General features: G+C 35.5%; 1 pseudogene; it reads left to right on the forward strand.

Moving 5' to 3' along the window:
* The first annotated feature begins 1,002 nt into the window (after positions 1 to 1,002).
* On the forward strand, positions 1,003 to 8,567 carry LOC127874404 (uncharacterized; annotated as a pseudogene).
* Positions 8,568 to 14,888: the final 6,321 nt, after the last annotated feature.

Consider the following 14,888-nt stretch of genomic DNA (forward strand, 5'->3'; position numbering starts at 1 on the left):
TAATGTTCAACGCGACTCGCAAGACCTCTGTGCGTGAATCTTGAGATCTCCAAACATTCAGAATGTGTTTGCACATCTGACGCGCGTTTAAAACAAAGTATTCGCACGATCATCGTATTTTCTTTTGCAAACAAGCCACAGTATCCATGATTTCTTTTGTGGAATAACATGTGCTCAATGTAGCAAGCCTAATGCGTATTTGAAAAAAAAGTGAATGTGTATTTATTTATTTTGAATAAGACGATTTTGATATCATGTCAAATGAACTTATTTTTATAATTAAAAAGTGACAATCATTAACATTCGTAAAATGTATGACTGTTTAAAGTAGGTTCCTTAAAGTAATTATAAATGGCATACCAGTTTATACAAAACAAACGTCGGTTAAGTGTATGGTAAATTCATATACGTTATGTAAATTGGTTTTCGAAATATACTGATCGAGAACAAAATGCTAAATTCGCTTACGCTCATAAATGTACTGAAATGGGTTAGGCTTTTTAAACACAGGATAATAATTTCCCCCCATCATGCTTTATTTATTGATATCGTAATCGCAGGTTGAAGTATATTAAATTATATGTGTGCACACACCAGAATTGAAGACACACACATGGAAAACAAGAATTTAATTAGAAAATAATTGTTTTGTTTTAACTTTTTATATTTGTTTGAAGAAAGACAAATAAAGTATTATTTATGAAAGCTTAATAACAAAATAAACGGTAACAGTATCCGCCTTGTGAGTCACATTCAAATGTCAATGTAATGATTAAACAAAATAAAACACGAACAACAACTGTATCTGGCCAATTCGTCATTCCCCTTCCTCTCTCTCCTTGCTCAATATTAAACTTTCTTTACTCTTGACTCTTGTAATATATTTCCTTTCCCCCATACCCGCTATCCCCTGCATCTGTATTTATCTTTTATTTCGGATACAATAATGTAACCTATTTTGTACAATATGAAAGTGTTATCTAAGGCTTTATATCAATTATTTAACGCCTGAATGTGTTGATAAACGATACAAAATTGTTATCATATGTATGAAAGTGTAGTAAATATTACAACATGAACGGGTTTGCAATACTCTTCGCCATTATTTTAAGCAAAGGTAAGAAATTGTATTTAACTAACGCATGTCGCGGTAACGGTATATGTAGAATTCGATAAGTCTACTTAACCATAAATAATATGAATTTATTATTGCATACATCATAAATCAACTAATAGTATGTTGTCATCAAGTTTTTATACAACAAACTTAACATCTTCCACTTCGTTTACCACTAAAAATACTTATCAATAATGTTGATACTGATTTATGTTATCATGTAGCGGCTGCTTCTGCTGCTGATGATGATGCTGATGATGATGTTGATGATGATGATGATGATGACGATGATGATGATGATGATGATGATGATGATGATGATGATGATGATGATGATGATGATGATGATGATGATGATGATGATGATGATGATGATGATGATGATGATGATGATGATGATGATGATGATGATGATGATGGTGATGGTGATGGTGATGATGATGATGATGATGATGGGGCAAAACAAGGGCCACGAAGAGCTTGTGTTCGCATACACCATTGTGTGCATACATACTAGGTTTAATCACGAAGGGGTTATGTTCGCATATATCCTAGGTTTTACCACGATGGGCTAGATTCGCATATATCCTAGGTTTTGCCACGAAGGGTTTATGTACGTATATATCCAAGGTTTTGGCACGAATAGCTTATGTTTGCACACATACTAGGTTTGGCCACGAAGGGGTTATGTTTGCATATATCATAGGTTTTGCCACGAATGGCTTATGTGTGCATATATCCAAGATTTTGCCTCGAAGGGTTTATGTTCGCATATATCCGAGGTTTTGGCATGAATGGCTTATGTTTTCATACATACTAGATTTGACCACGAAGGAATTATGTTTGCAGTTATCCTAGGTTTCTCCACGAAGGTCTGATATTCGCATATATTCTAGGTTTGGCTACGAAGTACGGATTGCATATTTATAGACAAGGCTTATGTTCGTATATATCCTATTTTCGGAAGGCATGTATATAGACAGGGTTTTTGTTAATATATTTCCTATTATCGTAGGTTCGCAAGGAATATTTATAGACGAGGGGTCGCCATACGCGGACGGACCATTAGAAGTGGCAAAGTTAGACATCACCGTAACAACAGATACAAGTCCTAAACATGTTCAAGGTACCTGTCTCGTTGTGAGAAAACCGGACTTAATACATGTGCGTAAAGTGTCATATCATATTAGCCCGTGCAGTTCCCACAAAATAATCAGGGACAATCCTTTCTGCTTTTATAGTATTTTTCTTATAAAGGTAGTCTCTTCTAACCAAAATTCAGTTTAGGCTTAAAGTGTCGTCACTGATTAGCCTGTACGAACTGCACAATTTACGCCCACGCATGAAGGCCAGTTCTCCCAGAACAAGGCTCATACATGTAAGAAAAATGTTGTTATAAACTTAACGTTGGTACTGACACAAACACACACACACACACACACACACATCTTTGTTTAAATATACTCGAACGTGGTTGAGTGTAACTTGATTTCATTAAAACTACATCCTAACGTTTCCCAAGGTAGTGTTCACAAACATGTTCTTATGATTTCGCTTGAGAGGTCAAGTTAGGTTGTGGTTTGCAAGTGTATATTTTCAACCAATTAAAGGGGCCGTCAACCAGATTGACGAAAAAAGAAATGTTCTAAAATACCGTTTTTTTTTACAATTATCAGTTTATATTAACTAAAATATCACGACTGGTATATTACATTACTTGAAAAACGTTTTCATATTTTCAGTTTATTCGGTAGTACAATTTTACTGAGTATGTCTACCAGGTAACTATCAGTTAACTATAAAAAACGCAAGTAGATTGATCATCATCGCCACGTGGTAAACCCAGGAATGCAAATTGCGCACGTGTAGTGAATTGTATATATTTTTTATTATAAAATGATCTATCTACTTGCGTGATATATAGTGTGCATATCGTTATGTCACCTATTTTCGCGATGTACTTTCGATTTCAGATCGCGAAAATTTATTACCGAATATACTGAAAATATTTAAACTTAACATTTTTTTTCAAGTAATGTCATATACCAGTCGTGATATTTTAATCAATATAAACTAATAATTGTAAAAAATGCAGTATTTTAGAACTTTTCTTTTTTTCGTCAATCTGGTTGACGGCCCCTTTAAGTATCGCGTTATGTGAAGCGGTTTTGCAACCTCCGCGCAGAGATTAGACTGGAACCAGCATAGCCTGATCAAATCCCTGCCGTTATAACAAATGACATGATTATAGCCGAGCCACATGGTACAATAATATTCCTTTTGTTATTTTATTTTTAATTTAGGTAATTATTTTTTATTTTGAACCTAAAGGTATACACTATTTGCAAAATATAAAGGAAAATAATACTACTTTTCAGAAAATAATACTTAAACAAAACATAAATTCCTTCTGGAAGGACTTTCTTGTCAAAGCAGAGATTGTATGTGAGAGCATGGAACAACAACTCTGCGTGGAGATTGGCTGTTTGGCTATCCTTACTGATCACCATGCTAAATGCTTATGAAGGCGACGATTTGTTATTGAAAGGTCATATGAATGTGGCCTCTTATGAGATGCAATCAGATCAAGTTGGCTTACTTGTAGAAGCGTGAGCCTAGACTAGTGTTAATGACATTGTTTAGATAACAGGCGGATGATAAAACTCTCAAATACAAATTTTAACACGTAGTCAGGATAATAAACATAATTATCTTCAGTTTTTCTCAATTGCACATAATTCGCTGCTGTACAGCAGAGACCTACTGAATGAATACAATATGTGCACTGTTGGGAACACCCCATTAATATATGCAGATTGGTTCAAAAGACACATAGACACAATTTTTGTAACGCAACATACAATAGGAAATGTGTCTGTATCGGCGCAAATTTGTATAAAGTGTATTGAAGTCAACAATATTTGATTGATGATGCTTTATACTGATGATTTATGAATTGCATGTAAACGGGGTAAATTTTAGTATACTCCAGAGTACACCAGGTACTTGTTAGTAGTACATTAACCGACAACGCCCAATTGAGCTGCTAGGAACGCTACCGTCCGCGAGCGAGGCTAATATATACAAACATGTATACTTAAGAACTTCTAGGACATGAACTAAATCATGCTTTTAGAAATGTTTTAAAAACTTGAATTCCAAAACTGGTTCATGTTTTATGCCAATAACTACGTTTTAACTAAGTGGTATCTTTGTTTCTCCCATTGTACACTCGGAGATATTTATTTTTCGGTGGGAGACCTGAACGCTCAGATTTTGACAGAAAAGTACACTGATGACAACAGGGTGCATGATCAACGGGGTCCACAGGGATTTACACGCCGGCTGGACAGAATGACAACATACCGTTCAGAACTTTATTTGCAAATCTCTAACGTTTTTGAAATATGTTTGTAAAATTCTTTTAGAATACATTGAATACGTCTAAAATCGGTGCCACAATTTCACATTGCGTGCAGCATTATCGTGTATATGACTACTGTAAAAATCGAATTTTTGGACAAGAACACAGGCTTGTTAAATAAAGTAATTCTGATGTTTTTCAAATTGCCATTTGTCGCACAAAAACTGTCTTTTATGCACAAGTTGCAGTTCTTCAGAAGAACAATTGTTACAAAAAGTTATTTGAAAAAAGCACCGCTTACCGGTGTGTTTACATCCATAAACATCCATATGTGAACCCCATAAAGTCACATGATACTTCACCCTGGACTATAAACAGGTCAAACTCGTATCTCAGCTGTTGCTTTAAATTTAGCCTCGTTCTGTGAAAACTGGGCATAATGCATGTGTTTATAGTGTCAAGCTCATCAGGGACGACATTTCCTGAATCATCTGGAGTTTCGCTAGGAGGAGACTTCTTTTAACGAAGAGACATTAACAGCGAACTGCAATGGCTAATGGTCGCCGTGGTGTAATGGATATGGTGTCCGCCTAGCGACCGTGAGGTCACGGGTTCGATCCCCGCTGTGGGAGCGTTCTTTCGATCTCCCATATAGACACCAAGTACTAGTTCTAGGCCCAGGAAACGGACTCGAGAGAGTTTTCAAATAAGTAGGAATTACTTTCTATGCAATCGAGCTAAAATAAATAGGTTTAAACTAATGGCTAATGTGGAACGACACTTTACGCACATTCATTAAACCCAGTTTTCACAGAACAATGCATCTTCCATTGCAGTGTTCTTCCCTCAGGGCGCGGGTGAGTTTGCGGTTGTTTATTATGTGGGCGGCCTTAACACCCTCGTACTGACGGAACTCTACTCGATATTCTTGTCCAAACTGGCCTCCCACGGACTGTTCGTGTTCGGTATTGACTACTATTTCCCTGCGAACACGGGCCAGTTTGAGCAAGACATAGACATTTACTTCAAAGAGTTTGATTTTGTAAGTTTATTTTAAATTTATCTAAATAGAACCAAACACATTATTTCTTCGTAAGGGTTTATCTTCAGCCAGTCATTCGAGAATTCGAATATGCAATTTTTCTACCTCAAAACGCTATTTTGCAAGTTTAAGTATTGAGTTGTATATTGAATAAACTGTTGAATAAAAAAAAGTGAATCTCTCATTTCAAGAAAATGAATATGTTAACCGAAGAATTTAACACGTCGGCAATTGGTTATTCGGGCAGAATAGTGCCTAATACTCCAGTGAACTTAAATGTGTAAGATAAATGGCTAAAAGTTTGCCTCGACACAAACTTCTTCACAATATTGTTGTTATGTTTCAGTATGTAAATAGTCCTATAAATTAATTACAATTTTGGATATTGGAAGTATTATTAGTGTACACTATCAAAATATATTTGAATGACATTTGAATGCGTTAGTAAACATATTATAATGCTTTATATGCATTCGTGTTTAGCTTCAAGCTATGCTAATTTGTATATAACAATCAGCATTCGCATTCCACATTTCCAAATTTTACTATCAACATATTGAAATATACTTGTGTACACTAAAGGTGTCCATGTTATGAAAGACTTGAGAAAAGCATACCCTTTTTAGCAGCGAGTAAGTTTTGTAAGTGCAATACAATTGTAATATGAATTCCCTGATACAATTGAACAATTTAATTAAGTGTCATTGATACCTTCAGTTAAGAAAGTACATGGCGAACAAAACTGTTGGCGTTCCGAGATGGGACCACACAGGATTGCTGTGTCACTCGTCCGGATGTGACGTCACACTTAGAATGATCGAATCGAGGAGATTTCCGTTTCAGGTAAGTTCCTTCTTAAACTAAACACAACTCTAGATCAATACTTCAACAAGTATAGATATCTAAGTCTTTTCAAGGCTTTTTGCATTGGGTGCTACAATCCATTTGTGAGGCTAGCAAAACTATATTGGCAGACACAACAAATCTGTTTGAATCTGTCTTTCAGAGGACGAACCGCTTCAAACCATAACGTTTAGTTGAAGTAAGGATTGAAAACGTACAATGTTTATACTCAGTGCATAATACAGATGTGATACAACATGTCATTTTATATAATACTCGTCATTTTTATTTTAAGTCCAGTGTCTTCCTTGAAGCGTTCAGCACACTTGCCCATGCCTCCTCGAGCTTGAACTTCACCATTCCTGCGCTTATGTACGCAACCCAACTAGCGTACGAAGGTGTGCCCACCTGTAATATCAAAGGGTACGGCTTTGAGAAGTTCTACAGCTTGTGGAAGTGCCCGAGGATAAAATGGAGGTCGCGGTAAGCAAGCTGTTTATATGTTACACTAAAAGACATCATATTACAGCATATGACTGGTAAATGGTTTACATCCTAAATGTTTCAGATACAGCCGATTTCAAGTTTCATTTTTGACTTGTTGTTATTCAACGCAGTCATACTTTGTACTTATAAAGGTTTAGATATGTTCGTCTTCATTATGATGAATAAAATACAAGGATATAAAACATCATTTTAAAGATGAATAATCAAACCAACATCTAATTAAAGAGTTTGAAACATAGCTAGTTTTCTAATTAAAGAATTTAGTTCTATATTCATTTGTACCAGAAAAGTTATGTGAATTTAAAGCAAACGAAGTCAAGAACTTAAACATATTGCTTGTTCTCTTCAGGACTTCGGCCACTGTGATATTCTTGACCCAATAGGCTGGGAAGGTACGATAATTGACCGTAACGATATTCATAAACGTCTAAACGCATTGTTTATGGGCATCCATATTGTATAAATTATTTAATAAATATAATAGAATAGAAATAATTATTTCGAACATTTAGGTGCAGCATAAATATGCATTAATATCAATGTTTTGTTGATTGCGGACAACCACTGCAGATGTGAGCTTAAATGGACATAACAGCGGTTAACACGGTATTAAATTTTCAATAAATAATTGTATGAAGTATTAAATGTTGCTCTACATGCATTTCTCGTTTCATAAACGCTCTACGATATAGTTATTTGTACAACTATCAATTTTTTTCCACGGGGAAACTTACCCGGCGACGGAAAATCATCAGAAGAAGTAAGTCGTTAAGAATGAAATGTACATTAAGTACCTCTGTACGCATGCGCACTATCTTTAACATAAATACGATATAGTAAAGAATTGATTAAGACCGCCGTTGGATAGTACAAGCGCTTCTCACATTCGCGACCCGAGTTCAATCCTCGTTCCCGGAGGCATGATAGTTTGGTTGGTGGTCACAATACCGGGCAAATGGAGTTTCTCCCAATTTTGGCTTCCCTCCCACAAAACAGGGCCGCACCAAAATTGAAATCTTTCAGTAAAAACTAATCTAAATAGCTGGAAATTGGATCGGTAATTCAAATATGAGTCCCAACATTCTTGAGTCTAGTTATCAAAAAAGAAAGGAGTGCTGCTACTCATTACAGGTCTTAACACGCAGCCTCATGCGCGGATGGAGCTCGCAAACCTGGCAATACATATACACACATATATTTCATGAATTTTTCCGTATTTTGTAGACGTGAGTTCAAATCTCAATGGAGGCGTGTATGGAAAATGTATTTCTTTGTTTTTAACGATTTCATCAATATAACATTGTTTCGAGATATATACGCTTCTTTAATACAATGCTTTCATTTCATAGTTTCATAGCTTTCAATATTCAACTTCAGCGTGCCATATTTCGCATTTCTGCAAGACAAGCAACTCGTCTCGCCTGAACGAATACCGACAGGCCATTCAGGGGATCTGTGCGAGCTTCTACGTCACCATGCTTCAGGGTCGCCCAGACGCTGTAAATTACATCATCGACGAAAAGAAGGTTCCTGTGAAATTGCTGGTCCATGATAGTGACTGGAACTGTTGATGAATGTCGTGGAAAAAAGTTTATGCTACGATGTTTATTAATTTGCATATCATGATCGTTGTTTTCAGTTATTCACAAAACTATATCTCTGATTTACGCGATTTACGTGTTTATGGATGGTAAATTTTCATGGACACTTCAATTTACCGATCATCTCAATGACTATTGCACTTCTTTTCCCGATTACCCGACACATTTACCACATATAACATAATTCGCTGTGGAATACTGTTATAGTAAGCAGACAATACAACAGCAATACTGATTCTCTTTGAAGAAATAGTTCTCTATAGTTTTAAAGTCAAGCACTTGTGACCCTTGATACAATGCTCCACAATTTCGGAATAGTTCTCTGTTCTGTATGTAATTGCTGTACAATAGAAGCACCTATACGACGGCAGAATATTCTTATTTAAGGGTTCAGATCCTGTGAAAAGACAAAACAATAATACATCTGAAAAAAAGAAGGAATCTGTTTCCTTAATACCTTTCATGCACGCATTCTTTTTCTCAGAATCAGTTGTTTTTTTATTTAATTAAATTTCTTACCCGAATTGCTTTTTATTCAACAAGTGAGAGTAGGCGAAACGCACTTCGAGCAACCGTTGCGTCAAGGGAAGTGATCCCTATGAGCAAAGATCTAATAAAGAGAGTTTTCTGCTTACTATTTTTAAGTTTGTGGCTACGCATAAGAATCGTCTTGATAATGCGATTGTAGTGAACAACGACATAGGATTTTTGCAACTTAAAGACCCCTTCTCTCCCGTTATCTAGAGCCCTGCTATAATTAAACGTAAACATTATCGTGTTGATCCACATGATCCGTTGCATTTTATCTCAAGTAACCACTAAAATCTGAAAGGAATTGTAGTTTGTAAGATGTATTATTCTAAATAATGAAAATGGCGTATATTATGTTATTATGAACTTGTTTGATGACAAAAATAAAACGTATGGCATTTTTATAATAATGAATAAAAAAAAACTTGATTCGTCAAACAATCCAGTTATTGAAACGCATATTGCTTTGTATGGTTATTATCCCCACGCTTTTAAAAGCGTGGGGATATTGTATTGATCTCCGCTGTCTGTCCGTCTGTCCTGCACACTATCTCCTCCTACACTATTAGCACTAGAACCTTGAAACTTACACGCATGGTAGCTATCAGCATATGTGCGGTGGTGCACTATTTGGAATTTTGATCTGACCCCTGGGTCAAAAGTTATGGGGTAAAATGGGGTAAAATGAGGTCAAATGAGTACATTCTCTCTCATTTTACTAACAACACATGACGCACATGATAATTACTTTTGACTCAGGGGTCAGATCAAAATTTCAAATAGTGCACCATCGCACATATGCTCATATCTACCACGTGTGTAAGTTTCAAGGTTTTAGTGCAAATAGTGTAGGAGGAGATAGTGGCCCATGGGGGTTGGGGCTCAAAATTTTGTTTTAACATAACTTCTTCATTTATTCACAAATTGACTTAAATTAATACTGAACATCTTATGACAAAACGGTCTCTCTCGACCATCAGTGTCTACATTACCCACCCCAAGGCCATTGATAAAAGTAAGGCAGCTTGGTTCCCGTCCTCTTTCAAATTTATCGAGAGGTCCACGGGTACTACTTCCCCGTTCCCCCACATTTTTTTCGTAACCAAAATTTTTCGTACACAATTTTTTTCGAACCCAATTTTTTTTCGTACCCACAATTTTGCGTACCCAATTGTTTTTCGTACCCAAATTGTTTTCGTACCCTAATTTGATTTCGTACCCAAATTTATTTCGTTATGCGGCGTGGGGATACGCGTCGGCCTCTGCCGCGCCACTTCTATTTTATAAATGTAAAGTATTGAGTTCACTAAAGGATCATGCTAGTGTAGGAAGGGTGGGGCATACATGGTTTACAAACATCTCTTGTTATTTTATATCAAATAAATCTAAAACAACGATTCTGTCGCTTTGGTCTTCACCAGATTGGTTACAATCCACAGGAAATTATTATGACAATGTTATAATCAGTTATTTTATAGGTTATCAAATAAGAATATGTTACACATGATTAATATTATTGCACATTTTAATGTGAAAAATTAAAATAAAATATAAATCAATAATTTTTTACTCATTCAAGCTTCTGTCCAACGAAAATATAAAAATTAATACCAAATAAAGAAAATTAAGGGGAAATTATTAAAAAAAAACTGTTTCGCTTGTTATTTTGCATCTGTTACTTGGAGCTAGGTGCAAATGCACGCTAGGTATGGGCGATACTTCGATAACATATAAAAATAAATTCACGCGCGAAAGATAAGTTACTTTTTTAAATGTATATCCTAAATATTAGTTTTGAGACACGCTGGATGGTGGAGTTGATCAATTGTACACCCTTTTGTATTGTGAAGAAATAATTCAATGAAAAATATTATATATTTTTTTAATAATATAAACTTCAATTGGAAAACAGCATAAACTGAATAATCAGTGCTCATTTCAACAAAATAAAAATACTTAGAAAATATTGCAATAAAGTGTTTGCTATTCCAGCATGTAGAGTAATCACTGTTGTTCATATACTGAAATTTTGAAAGTATTATATTCCAAGATATATAACCTGTTTTAATAGGTGATAGTCATGACGTTGTAGACACTTTGATTCCCGATAAAGGAAACTTAGGATAACAGAGACTTTCAACAAATAGGGCAGTCTGATTTCCGAGTTTTATTTTCTACCTGAAATGCATTTAAATATATGATGGCTACTCTTATCAAACATTTTGAAGTAAGAAATCAATATTCATTGTGAAGCGCGACATATTGGAAATATATGCATAACTTGATTACAAACATGTGAAATACACGTCGTCATTCATTTTCAGAAATCACATTACTTTCAATTTGTGCTTTTAATGTTATAATTTAATTTGTATATAAGATTTAAATGCCTACATCTAAAGAAATATATTTAAAGTGACGACACAAAGAAAAGTATCCGTTAACCCGTCAGTCGATCTTAAAGATAGGGAAGGTACCTGCTGTTAGGTGTTCGGAAATCTTTTAATCGTGGTGATCTTCCCCTTATGGTGAATATTTAAGCACTTAACTGAAGATGGGTAAAGATCAATAGGAAAACGGATGTATACATGATACTTTGTCGTCGACTTCAATGTTTAGTGATTTATTTTATTCGCGGACCCGATTATGAGTATAATGCTTTAATAGAAAGAGTAATTTATATGACTTCTCAATGATTCGGAATCTTAAAATAAAATGTGTAAACGAAGCGAGTGGGCATAATGAAGTACACAATGCCAAGTGGTTATTGGATCTAGTTTGTGCCAGTTTACAGCTAGTGAAATGTGATTGTTTTTCACCTGAAGGTATATACATGTATTGAAAACGAGCTGGAATTGGAATCCTGACACTTGATACATTTGTAAAGTATTTATTCATTGTTCTACGCCGGGTTATTTCCTTCCCTGTTATGTTGAAAAGAAGTTCGCGGTGGTGTAGTGGATGAAGTGTCCGCCTAAGCGATTGCCTGGAGTTCCGTGGTTCGCATTCCTTCTCGGGGAGCGTTCTCCTATCTCTTCTGTCGCATAGACATCAAGTACTGGTTCTTCTCCAGGAAACGGACTCCGACAGTGTCCATATCGGCTTATAAAATACTCGGAAGAAGCGGTTGTGGCAGTAAACAGATATAGAATACTGATAGTGAGTAGATAGATAGAAAAAATGTTGTAAACATAAATCAATTCATTATTATTTCAAATTAATTGCATTCTATGAACGGTTTAACTGGCCTTCGTTTATTTTCGCTTATCAGTCAACATTATTTGGAATTGAAAGAACGGAAAACGAGGACATATGAACGAAATCATTTGCTAACGTTTAAAATAAATATCAGTCTGCCAATATAAAAACGTTAACCTAGTCTCAGTCGGTAATTTATAATGATAACAATAACCGATAAAACTAAACAGCGCAACATAAGAAACCTCGCAATTTTGACTCTGGTGGTGCAGTTGATAAGCGTATGTTTCGTTAAGGTCCTATCGAGTGTCATGGGTTCGACTCAGTTTAGGTCCAATCGAATGTCATTGGTTCGACTCAGCTTTTTTTAACAATGCTTGTTTTGATCTAGTTGACTGTTTTATCAATTATTTTAGTTTAGTTCTAAGCTCTGTTTTTAGTTGTTCACTTGCAAACAACTAAGGTTAATACCACGCGTTTGAAGCCAGTTTTTCTTAGCTACGATAAACTTCCGCATCTGCCGCATCCACGCCGAGAAAGGGTTGTATAATGTATCTCACACTTGTCTCTGCTTCAAGTCGTGTGAGGGAGCATGCATGTTTTGAACCATCTCTTCTTAAATAAATTTTTGCTTCTTATGAAATATGGTACCGTATACGTCGTTTTATAATATTATTTATATTTTAAAGGTAAACATTGAATACGGAAAATTTTGGTGAAAAGATGGGATTACAAGCATTAGTATTTTATGCACGTTTTATCTTTACAAATGGATGTGTGTTAATCATATTATAATGATTATAACTCGGATTTAAAAGGTATAAACAGGAGATGGTATGAATACTAGAAAGCAATATTTCGATAGAGGATTCTTAAATAACGAGTAAAAAAGTCATACCAAAGATGTGCTAGTAATCGTCACCATGATTCATTGACTAGCAACGTGATTATCTTTAATGGCTCTCAAAATTATTTTCGATTAATCAGAATGAATTAAATCGTGTTTGTTTTTCAACTTAATTTTTTTCGGGGGGGGATTTTTGAAGAACATTGTTAATAAGTTCTGGTGAACTTAATCTACAAAAGTGCACATGTACTGTAATGGTCTGCGCTGTTTGCTTAAGGAGTTTCTGTGAAAATTATTCTAAATATAGAAATAAGTATACTAGACATCCCTAATTTTTGGAAATAAATTGTTCCAATTTAGAAGAATGGGAGAGTCCACTAGGCTTGAATTGGTTTAAATATTAACGTTATAGATAACCTCTGATTAGGTCTAGACACGTCAAGACTCCGTTTAATTACCTCATCTAATGGACATTGTGGTGATGATAAGAATAATGATTTATTATGCTGATGATTTTACCGGAGTCTCACTACGTGTATTTGTTTTGTAGTTGGCGCTTTCATTCACCGAACCGGCGGATCCCATCGTCTTTAAGAATGTATGAGCTAGCCGGCCCGGTTAAATATACGGATCGCTAGTACATGTACATTGTCATTGAGGTGAAGTTAAGAAATTGTTTCACAACAATTTTTCCTACATAAAATGGGTATGCACTGGAAATACACTAACAGTGACATCTTTTAGAAACGTCATCTCACATACTATGGCGGTATTTCCCCCCGACCTTGTTAACATAAAATGGGCATTCACTGCAAACATACTGGCACATTAAAGAGTCATCACCTCATATACTATAAATTTGATTTTTACGACATTTTGCATGATGGTTTGATGGCCCTGATGTTATATAAATCATTATGGTATAATTGGAACCATGATTGCCATTGCATCAGTGGGCAGTAAACTAAAATAGCAATGCTTTTTTTTTATACATCATCATAACTAACAGGAATAATGACTTGTAGGTGGCCGGTAAACACAGCGGGCCCTCGCAATGTGTGGGTGGTTTCCCGTCATACACCAAACGTATACAACACGCGCTCACACTCACACCCAAACATACCTACCGCTTGGACTAGTCCGACTGCAGTTTTGAAGAGTTTGTATCTAACTCTATAGATACAGTTATGGGCATATGGAATGGAACATTTAAATTAAAGGGGGGTAATATTGGTACCTAACATTTTGATTAACTCATAATATGTACATGTTACATTGTAAATGAAGACATAAGTGAATATATCTAACAGTGTAGACATGCTGTATGCCCGTGGCGTATTTATAGCCTATGTGGATGAACTGTTGGACTGAACGTGTTATAATTACAGATGAAGTGATGAACCGTTTTCATTTTATGATGTAGATAAAGTGTTTACATATGTTTTTTTTGCATTTTAGATGAAGTATTGGACTATTTGTATTTACCGTTGTTGATTAATTGCACGAATACCTGTCAGGACGCAGTGCGGAGGAGATATGCTGCCATTGACTTGTGTCGAAGTTATCGGCCTTGGACTTAGACAAAAAAACTTGTCGGTTCAAAGTTATGAATAATTTCCATATCACCTCTCTAATTGCTTCCAACATTATTTGTTTTTTTTTCACAAATTATTAACGTCAGCAATATTCAGGCCTAAGACCTGTATCGTTTGCTTCCATGCGCTTCTCGTTCTCGTTCGTTGGCCATCAAAAAGTGTTACATCAACCATCGATAAATGAAGCATTCAGGATCACAAGGGGAATTGACTTATAGGGATTGTGAACAAGGCCATAAGAAA

The sequence above is a fragment of the Dreissena polymorpha genome, chromosome 3 (genome assembly GCF_020536995.1).
Source record: "Dreissena polymorpha isolate Duluth1 chromosome 3, UMN_Dpol_1.0, whole genome shotgun sequence".
NCBI lineage: Eukaryota > Metazoa > Mollusca > Bivalvia > Myida > Dreissenidae > Dreissena > Dreissena polymorpha.